General features: G+C 43.6%; 1 pseudogene; it reads right to left on the bottom strand.

Annotated features, from left to right (window-relative positions):
- Window positions 1-244: 244 nt before the first annotated feature.
- Window positions 245-1,882, bottom strand: LOC115469682 (annotated as a pseudogene).
- Window positions 1,883-10,749: the final 8,867 nt, after the last annotated feature.

The following is a 10,749-nucleotide window of genomic DNA, read 5'->3' as shown; positions in this document are numbered from 1 at the left end:
TGAGCTGTGCTGGAGCTGAAACCAGGACTGGAAGCAGGAGCTATGCTGGAGCTGGAACCATGACTGGAAGCAAGAGCTGTGCTGGAGTTAGAACCAGGACTGGAAGCAGAAGCTATGCAGGAATCAAGAGCTGTGCTGGAGCTTCAGAATGCATATCAGGGATTGCCTACTTTTGTTTTAGGGTCTGTTAACAACATCAATGTTTTTGCTTCCTGTTTGCTAGTCATAATTGGATGACTCACACTTAAAAATAGGTAGGATGGTTTGCTGGAAATTGCCAATGAACACCAGTCTTCGCAGACTCAAAAATTGCCCCAGTTGTAAAATACAATACTAGGTTACCAAATGTATTCAGTACAGCAGTGGGTCTTAAGATATTGTAGGCTGCAATGATTCTAGTTTCAGTGGTGCAGGAGACCACTCTTAGTCGCACTTCAATGTGAACTCCCCTTAGAATATGAAAAGGTAGGAAACAGATATAAAAAACAATCAGGAGGATAACTATAAGTTTGCGAGCCTTCTTCTTAAAGCCATCTTGCCTAAAAGGTCCATTGGCCAAACTATAAATAATCCATGTGTAGCATAATGTCACAATTACTCGGAGCAAGAAAAAACAACTATAATCCTCAAAAGCCAATTATACCACCGGACCGTGTTCACATGGTTGGAGCTAGTAATCCCATCAGTTTCAGTTAAACCTATCATAAGATTCATCAGAATGATGGCTATCAATGCTAGTGTCCACACTGCACTGCCCAAGTCTTGTTATGAATATACTGGAATTTCATGTAATGGAAGATGCTAAAGCATTCAATGAAAAGGATGCTGCTGTACAGGTTGAATTTGAAGCCAAAGTGGATGAATTTGCACATGAAGTTGCCAAGATTCCAAGTCTCCTGATTAAAGTAGTAGGTACACCAGGAAAGTAAGACGGATTAAGTAAAAAAGGTCTGTGATGGCCAAGTTGAGTATAAAGGAGGAGGCCAAACCAAATAGGGAGGCCGGACACAACTGGGCTGTAGGCCAGTGGCAAGGAAAGGGTTAAAGAATACACGGGAGGGAGGGGGGGTCGAAGGGGGAAGGAAGGCATAAAAGAGGGATAGCAGGTAAGGAAAGGTCTTTCGGGCGGGGCATCAGCAAGCCAGAGGAGCTGACCCAGCCCACCCACCCAGAGTTAGGGCACAACTGTCGCAGCTGGGCGGTTAAGGACAGGGTGTAGGAAAAACTACGGGGGGGGGGTACACAGCGTGTCACCACAGAATGGTTCCTCGGGGGCGGGGAATAATGGCTGACGTTCAAGGTCAAGTGCAAGGTCAAGACTGGCAAGGGGTCAGGTCGAAGTTCACTTAGCTTGATCACATTGTCACCTGGCTTAAACGGCCAGGAGGCCCAGAGATTATGCAGGGTGTGTCCTTAAACGGGAGGCACCCTAATCGGGGGGGGGGGGTGCTTTGACGGCACACCGGCAGAGCGATAAAACACGAAACGAGTGACAAGCTGTGTACCTGGAGGTCTTCCTATGAGTTGTAATGCGATAGGAAGTCATGTAATTTACAACAGAAGTAAATGCGATTTATTGAGATGTAATGCAAAGTGCTTGGCTGCGGCCATAATAAATTCCAAATTTGTCAAAGAAGCAGCTGGTCCTGTTTCTCCTTATTGGTGGTAAAAGAGTGCCCCAGTTGTGATGGTGCTGGTTCTCCAAGGGCTTGTCTTAAAAATGTACATGATTATGGCAAAGAGGTTTCCTGGGAATTCCACTGTACATGGTAGGCAGGTAATATTTTGTTAATAATACATCTAAATCTGTGCAGTTTTTAGGCCTGTGAGTGGTACTCTGCAAAGCTGTAAATTTCTTTCTGTCTTCAGTACTCAGGATCATAATTATCTTCTTAATTCTTCAGGGAAATAAAATATTTTTCTTTTAATTGATAAATAGCTACAACTGTGTTCAGTAGAACCATTTAAGCTAAAAGGTGATGTTCTGTGAACATATCATTATTTAATGCAACAATCAACCTTTTCTCTAGTGTCCACAAAGTTTAGCATTTAGGCATATAAGAACAAGGAAGTTCGTAATTTCTAGTACTATTGTTAAAATAGTGTAAGAGATAGAGGGGATGGGTATATATTAATATAACCTCATACTTTTTTAATTAAATCAGGAGTAAGTTATTTTCTGATATTGTAAATAGAATAGGGGAAGATATAACTTTCATTAACTTTGCATTACCTATACTTACAAATTTAATTTCACACATATACATGCACATATAGAGACAGGGGGGAAGAACAGCACTAAAATCTCTAAAAATCCATTGAGAATTAACTATCTTCTTATTCTTGATAATGATATTGCTATTGCTTTAGAAACCAAGGGGTCCATTTACTAAGGTACGCTGAAAAATGGCCTGCGCTAGTGTAGGCATGTGTATTGGACATGTGCAGATCCATTTTTCAGTGCGCCTATAAAAAAGGCCTTTTTTTGGCCAAAAATAGACATGCAGCAAAATAAAAATTGGCACGCATCCATTTTGGTCTCAGTCACGCCCCCCCCCCCCCCCCCAATGGGAGGTTCTGAGACCTTACAACCACCCATTGACTCAGCGATAAGGTCTCATGTGTTAACCAGGTGGTAATCATCAGCGTGCATACACTGCCAATTACCGCCCGGTTAGCACCACGCATTGAAAAATAAAAAATATTTTCAAGCACGTGTATCAGATGTGCATAAAAAATGGAATTACTGCCTGGGCCACGCAGTAGCCGGACAGTAATTCCAAATTGGTGTGCATTGGATATGCATAGGCACCTACGCAGCTTAATAAAAGAGTCCCCAAAGGAGCACTTACCCATTAAAATGAGGGAAGAGAATGATAACTTCTGCTGCTAAACTGTTGGCAAAGTCAACAAATTGTGAAGGATCCCTCTGCTCCTCTCAGGAAACTCTGGCCTACGGCCCATGTTTTCTATATTATATTCCACTTAGGTACAACTCCCTGTAATCCTCCAGGTGTACCTTCCGACCTGAGGTATGTCAGCAGTACTATTCCAGCACAGCTCCCGAGATATCTGCCAGGGAAATTATCGCAGCGGTTTCAAGAATGCAATCCCCAAAACAAACAGTTTAGAAAAAGTAGTTTTTAATAATGCAGTTCCAAAAGCAAAGCAGTTCAGGAATCTCCATAGCTTCAAAAATGCAGTTCATAAACCAACAGGACATGAATCTCAGCAGTCCCAATGATGCAATTCAAAATAAGTAATTCCAAAAGCACAAAAATGTTCCACAAAGAAAAACGCAGTTCAAACAAGCAGTTTAGAAATCCCCTCAGCAGCTCAGAGGCAGACAGCTCCCATAGGTCCCCTCCCTTTTCTGGCTAGCTCTATCTCCTGGCTTCCTTCCCCTTCATCCCGTCACTTCCTGGCTCCTCCACGATAGCCACTGCCTTGCCTTGTTTACCAAGACCCCGCCCCAAGCGGTTCACCTGCTGTCTGAACCTTTTACCTTTTACCAGAGCTGCAACGTCCATTGGCTCCTCTTGCCTCACTTCCTCCTCCTTTTCTCCCCCCTTCCATTCCATGGGCTCCTCACCCCACACATTCTCCAGCTGATCCTCCTCCCCTGATTAGTTCTGCTTAGAGGCTCCCCCTCAATTCCTGGCCTCCCGACCGTGTCCTGCCTTTCCCTTGGGCTCCACCAGGGGCTGCTAGGATAAGAAGTCTTTGATTCTGTTGTAAGACCTCCTCAAGGGCTGCTGGGAATTGTAGTTTTTACCCTGCCTCCAGCCCTCTGGGGAAAATGATCTATGCCTTCTCCTGACATGTGAAACTCCTTGAGCTAAGAATCTGGGTTGTCCCCCCCTCTGGGCCTTACCTTCTCCTCTGCTGGTACCCCCCCCCCCCACCCCCTCTGTTCCCTTATCCCCTTCTTCACAAAATGTGGAATGCAATACCTAGGATGAAAGTTATTAGCAAAACATTATTTAGATAAATAGTTCATTAAAAATTAATCCACCATGTGTTCTTTGATATTTCAAAAGCAAAGATTAGATAGATAGATAGATAGATAGATAGATAGATAGATAGATAGATAGATAGATAGATAGATAGATAGATAGATAGATAGATAGATAGATAGATAGACCAACCAGAATGGGAGGTGTGCAATGAACCGAAAAATAGCATAAGACAATTGGATTCATTGTACACCTCCTGTTGTATTTTAAACCATAAGGTAAATAACAATACATTCATCATTTAAAATCTGTACTTTTCCATTCTTACCTTCCAAACTACTGACACCAGATACAGATATGTTCAAAACAGTTCTACAGATTATTAGGACACATTTCAAGAGAGGTTATAAGGTAGCTAAACAGTCACCTAGAAGAAAAAAAAAAGGAGCTGGAAAGGGCCCTTCCTCTCTGGGGGGTAAAAATATGCATTCTGTTTTACAGCATCCATCCCTGCGGATAAGCCCATTACTCCAGAAAATGTGCAGGAAAAAAGATGGGTTTTCAATATAGATTTGAACAGGAGAAATAATCAGAGGCCCACAAAAACTGAGCCTGGGCGGGGGGAGTGGCCAGTGCATCAGCAGCCCAGGAAAAGCACTGCTAACTGCCAGGCTTTAGATGGAAGAGTTCTGTTGGTTGGGCTTGGGCACCCCCCACCAGCTTAGGTATATGGGGTCACGGAGGCCAGAGAGTGGCAGGGGGCAGGATAAAATATTGTGCCCCATCCCCACTTCGGGCTCCGTTCCCCCCAAATCCGAGGTCTAGCTATGTGCCTGCTGGACATGATGAGAAGGGAGGAGGAGAGACATGGTATATATGAAGACAAGTGAAGATAAGGGAAGAAGGGAGAAATACTGCAGATGAAGAGAAGGGGAGGATGAGAACATGCTGCACATCAAGGGAAGGAAAAGGGAAGAGGGGAGAAATGACACACATGAAGGGAAAGGAAAGGTAGAAGGGAGGGATGCTACCCATGAAGGGAATGGAAGAGGGGAGACATGCTGCATGGAAAGAGAAGAGAAGGGGGGAAATGCTGTACATGAAAAGAAGGGAGGGGAAGAGAGGAAAATGCTGCAGACACAGAGTAGGGAGGGGAAGGAGGGGGTCATGCTGGACATGAAGCAAAGAGAAGGGAAGAGGCGAGACATGCTACACATGAAGAGAAGGGAAGAAGAGAGGCATGCTGTATGTGAAGGGAAGAGGAGAGAAATGTTACGCATAAAGGGAAGAGAAGAAGGAAGAAATTCACATGAAGGGAAGAGATGGAAAGAGGGGGACACTTCACATGACGTGAAGAGAAGAGAAGAGAAGAGAGAAGTAGAAATGCAGCACATAGATGGAGGGGAAGGGAAATGGAAAGCTAGATAGATTTGAGAAGGAAGCAGAAAAATGGAAGAAAGCTGAACGTGAAGATCCATTGCAAGCAGACATAGGGCAGGGAAGAAGAAGAAAGGAGGTGAGAGAAAAATAGCAAATGGACAGGAGATCTGGAAACAAGAGGGAAGCAGAAATGGGGGAACATGATTAGAAAAATAAAATCACCAGACAACAAAGATAGGAAAATGATTTTATTTTCAGTTTAGTGACTGATTTATGTCAGTGTTGAGAATTTATATCTGTTGGCTTTATTTTGCACATACATTTCTTTCTATTTCTGTGATGTTGCACAACATACAGAGTCTGGTATCTCTGGTTTCAGTGTTTATATTCATTTCAGTTTTGGTCTGCATGTTTTTTCTGGTTCCGTATTTTGTTTCAGTAGAGGGTCTGTGTGTTCTGCATCTGTGATCTGCTAGCATGTAATGTCTGTGTGCCCAGTATAATATAGCACTATCTTTAATAGGTGGATTAGGGCTATTATGCTTTGGTGTTTCCTAATAGATTTTGAGTATCTTTTTGCATGGTTTTGTGTTATTTTGCAAAGTGTCTAGCCTGTTTGAAAATTTAAAATGCGCAGGACTAGTGGTCTCCACATCCAGTAGAGTCCCCACACAAACAAAAACCCACCTGCTTTAAACAAAGTGTCTGGCAGTGGAAGGAACATTTGCTTTTCCTGATGTGATAATCACAATTTGAATATTTTTGGGGGTGGTGAGTTCTAAGGGTTAAAGCTTCATTGTTGGGGGAACATGGAATTTGTAATACAAAACTGGAGCTTCAGGTTCTGACCAGTTCTGTAGAGAATACAAATTCCACACCCACATACCATCATTCAACAAATTGTTCTATCAATTATAATGTCAGTTTTATTGGGTAGTTGTAGTGTTTTATTTCTAATTTAAAAGTGGGGGGAAGGAGGTCATGATGTGCAGAAATATCATTTTGATTCCTCCCCCCCCCCCCCCCCCCTCCACACACATACCTAGCTTGCTAACCCAAATATTTCTCTCTCTAAAGATGCCTTTGTTAGTAACTAGGTCTCGGTGCATAAAATAAGACCTGTTTTAAACAGTATTAGTGGTCAAATAACACATCCTAACAGTAGCCCACGTTAATAACTACACCTCTTAAGGCATTCCATGATGCTTAATGAACTTCAAAACAGAAGAAGTTAAAAGTGAAAATTTGTAATCAATGCAAGCAAGTTTTGTTACTTACTAGAAACACTTTTTAAATATAGCATATTACATATGAAGAAAGGAAAAAAAACATATATGAATATCGCTTTTTTTAGCTCCTCAACTCAGGGTGTCTCTAGTCAACTCAACTCACACTGTACCAAGAGCAAAACCCCTCATTAACGCTTACTCAGCTGATTCCTACCTGGGTCTCTATCTCATTTTCCTGACCAGCTTTGACTTTTCTGATAAGGTCCAGCATCTTACTCTCATTCCAGTTAACAGAATGTTAAGCTCTCAATCCAGTACTGTCTCCAAAGTAGTGCCATGCACAGACACAATTTGTACTATGAATGTTCAACTTCAGTTTAACACAGAGGATTAAGAATGCAACCAAGAAACCCTGTGCTGTCAAGACCCTCATGTACAGCAGTCTTTGGATAACCCGCATTCTAGTTCACAACCTGCTAAGAGTCTTTTTTTTCCCTTACATAGCCAATATAGGCACAAAACTGTGCAGTAAACATTTCAAGTGAATCATACCCAGATAGTAAACAAATTGAATTAAAAAGTAAACAAGATGAATAAACAATCACAGAATTATAACTTCTAAACTTTTTTAATGGACCCCTATTGTACCTACACGGCGCTTATTTCTGAAGTACGGGAAAAACCACTCTGTTGGAATTCCTCCCAAAATTTGAAGTATCTGCTCTTCATATAGTCTTTTTGAATTCCCATAATCCCTTTGATTCTCCTTCTGTTTATTGACTGTGCCTTTCCTTCTCTGTCTGTTCTTTAGGTTATATAAAAAGGTCCACCTTTAAATGCTCTATGCCTAGGGTTACCATATGTCCGGTTTTACCCACATATGTCCTCTTTTTGAGGATACTGTGGGACATCCCGGTGGGTTTTTCCAGCCTGCCCGTTTGTCTGGGTTTGCGGACAAACGGGCAGGCTAAAATCTCCCACCCGGACATCCCACAGTGTCCTCAAAAAGAGCAGACAAGTAAGTCTCCCACTTGCTACCGGCCCCTCTTCAAAATGGCTGCCGAGACTTCAAGTGGTGGCCTCACGAGACTTCCAGAAGTCTTGTGATGTCACTGCTTGAAGTCTCGGCAGCCATTTTGAAGTGGCGCTAGCAGCGAGCGGGTAGCAGCATCGGTGAGCAGGAAAGAGTGGGGTCCTTTCCTGCCCCGAAGAGGCCACTAGACCACCACGGCACAATAAGGGTGAGGAGGGCAGAGGATGTGGAATGTGGGTAGATGAAAGGGGGTGAGGGAGCTGTAAAAAAAGTGGGTGGAAAGAGGCTGGAAAAAGATTTGGGGGGAGGGAAATGTATAAAAGGGGATGGCTTTCTTTGGGGGGGTCAAGTCGAGGTGACTGTGTGGCATGGGGGTGGGGAGGGGACATGACAGGGTGTAGGACAGGGAAGGAGCACGGTGGGTAGGGAAGGGGTGTGGCAGGGTGGGGTGGGGTGAGAGCATGGCTATTGGTGTCCTCTTTTTTTGTCAGGACAAATATGGCAACCCTATCTATGCCTGAACCAGATATCTTGCATAAGTTAAACACACAGTAGGGCTCACCTATTTGATCTATTCAAATGAGCACATTTCTGGAAATATGAAGTATTTTTATAGTATATAGCACATTTGTGGAAATGGAATGCAGGTGCTTTCTCTTCCAATTTCTATGCAAATTCAGAACATCTGCAACTGCAGGCTGGAATCTAAATATATTAGGATCCCCAAATGAGGCATATATGAGCTATAAACAAGCATACCATAGTTGTAACAAACCCAAAAATGCTCCATATGAGTGCATTCTTGTCATGGCATGATTCTTATTCATTTCGCTTGGTGTTTTCAATATGCATTTTCAATGTTTGCTGTAAGCATGGAATATCCTATCAATAAAATCTGTATTCAGATGAAAGGATATGCATCAACAGGGAGGGGTTGATTTACATTTCTTCTCTTTGAAAGGCTTTTGAAACGTATCGTGCTATGGATGTAATTGGGTGTAATTTGTATTTATAATTATGTGATATCAGTCACACCAGCATTCAAATACATAATGAAAGGTGAAAAAAAAAATTTTAAAAGGTATTCAAATGTTTTCTACCTCCACTAAAAATAGGACAACAAGTTACAACATTGGAAATGTAGGTTATTAGATTTTTGGAAGAACTTTTTAACTATGGATTTGGTGGAATCTCCATCATTGGTAGTTTAATATTCTAATATTTTACCAAAGGTTTATATTACCATATTAAATTTCAGAAAAACAAAGGTTCCTGCCTACTGAGGTCTGCTAAACAGCTAGTGCAGGACTTACTCAAGCTAATGACTACTATGTGCTATAAAGAGCCAGCACAGTAAAAATCCTGTGTTAACCGCTTAGTAAGGGGCAGGGGCGTAGATACAGGGGGCCACGGGGGCCTGGGCGCCCGTAAATTATGTCCAGGCCCCTAGTTTGGCTGGCGAGGGTCCCTACCCCTGCCAGCCGAAGCTTTCTTCAGCGACGCTCATCTCTGGTGCAGTCGCGTTCCTGCCCTGCTCTTCTTGCTCCTCCTGTCCTGTGCACACTGACGCGGAGCGTCAACGTGCACAGGACAGAAGGAGCAAGAAGAGCAGGGCAGGAACGTGGCTGCGCTGGAGACGGGCATCGCTGAAGAAGGCTTCAGCTGGTGGGGGATGGGGACCCCCGCCAGCAAAGGTATTTGCGAGGCGAGGGGGGTACAAGGAGGCACGAGGCGGTGGCGGGCTGGTAGGGGGCTGAGGCGAGGTGGCCCCCTCCCATCATAGGGTCTGGCTATGCCCCTGGTATGGGGTGAAAGTATGGAGTGAGAATGTGGCAGGATATGAGTAAGGATAAGGTGTAGACAGCACTTGCAGTTAGCACATAGTAAGTTGTCATGCACTAACTGTCACCACTGCTGATAGTACAGGTGCACTTGAAACCTCCTCAGGAGGCAGGGTTAAATGCACTGAACTATCAGCAGCCATTAATGCAGCCTCTATAAAAAAAACAAGAAGTTAACAGTCCCAATCCCCCTTTAGCCCAGTCTTAGTATGACCCCCTCACTCTGATACCCTTCCCGAGTCTCATTATGAAACCAAATCCCCCCCCTCCAACATTCAATCCTCATTCCCTTGACTCCCCCCCCCCCCCCCCCACCACCACCACCTCAGCCAGGACTTTCAATAGTGCTACAGTGACAGGGCAGGAGCAATACCAGGATGCTCCATCCCTGTTACTTCCTAGTTGAAATTGGCAGCTCTCAGCCCTATCAATAGTCTCATGGTGCTACCACTAGAGGTCAAGCTGCCCTCATCTGACTGCTTGACCCTAGTGGTATTACCATGAGACTACCACTAGTGGTGTCATAACTGTGTAAAAGAGGAGGTAGAAGGAGAAGGTAAAGAGGAGTGCATGGAGGTTGGAGGGCTTGCTCAAACTTCCTCAGGAAAGGTAAAGGCTCTGGTGGCGGGAGTGTGGCCCAAGCTGTGCATACTTGGAGAGGATAAAATAATCCAGTGGGGAAGCCACTGGTGGAAGAAACTAACCCATAAACTATCTAAGGGTAGAAGATAGTGCTGATGAGGGGAGGCTACAATTGGGAGCAAGACAAAGGTTTGCTGGGTTTGATATTCTGAGTTAAGATTGGACTGTGTTAATAAGCTGAATGTGGAAAAACTGAACTGACTCTTGCATTCTTGATGAAGAAACTGCTTGAAGATTAAAGCTGTATTAAAAGATGCTGAGAAAATAAAGACCTGTGGTTTTCAAGAACTATAAGACTGCTGGAGTTTTGTGTGTCCCAGTCGTGAGCTGATCCTGGGCGCAGGTCAGCTGGGCAGCAGTTAAACTAGGACAGGCGGTGGTTGCAGCTCGTACCGGGGAAAAGCTAGCCAAGCTAAGCGGGGATGACCCCGGCTCTCACCTGGAAGGGTGACCTGGTTACAATATGTATTTTTTCAGTATTCTGCTAATTTTTTTTGGTCCTGTTTACTAAGGTGCACTAGAGTTAGAATGTGCTAATTTTTAGTGTGCACTATAAACACTTTGTGGTCCAGGTGGGCTATAAGTGAATAACTATAAACATAAATATTACCTGCCTTAAAGAAGTGAAATGTTCACTCCTAGAAGGTAGAAGGTGTTGAAATGGACTT

This window comes from Microcaecilia unicolor, chromosome 4 (assembly GCF_901765095.1).
Source record: "Microcaecilia unicolor chromosome 4, aMicUni1.1, whole genome shotgun sequence".
Lineage (NCBI taxonomy): Eukaryota > Metazoa > Chordata > Amphibia > Gymnophiona > Siphonopidae > Microcaecilia > Microcaecilia unicolor.
Note: the sequence above shows the minus strand (reverse complement) of the source record. Positions and strands in the feature narration are given on the sequence as shown.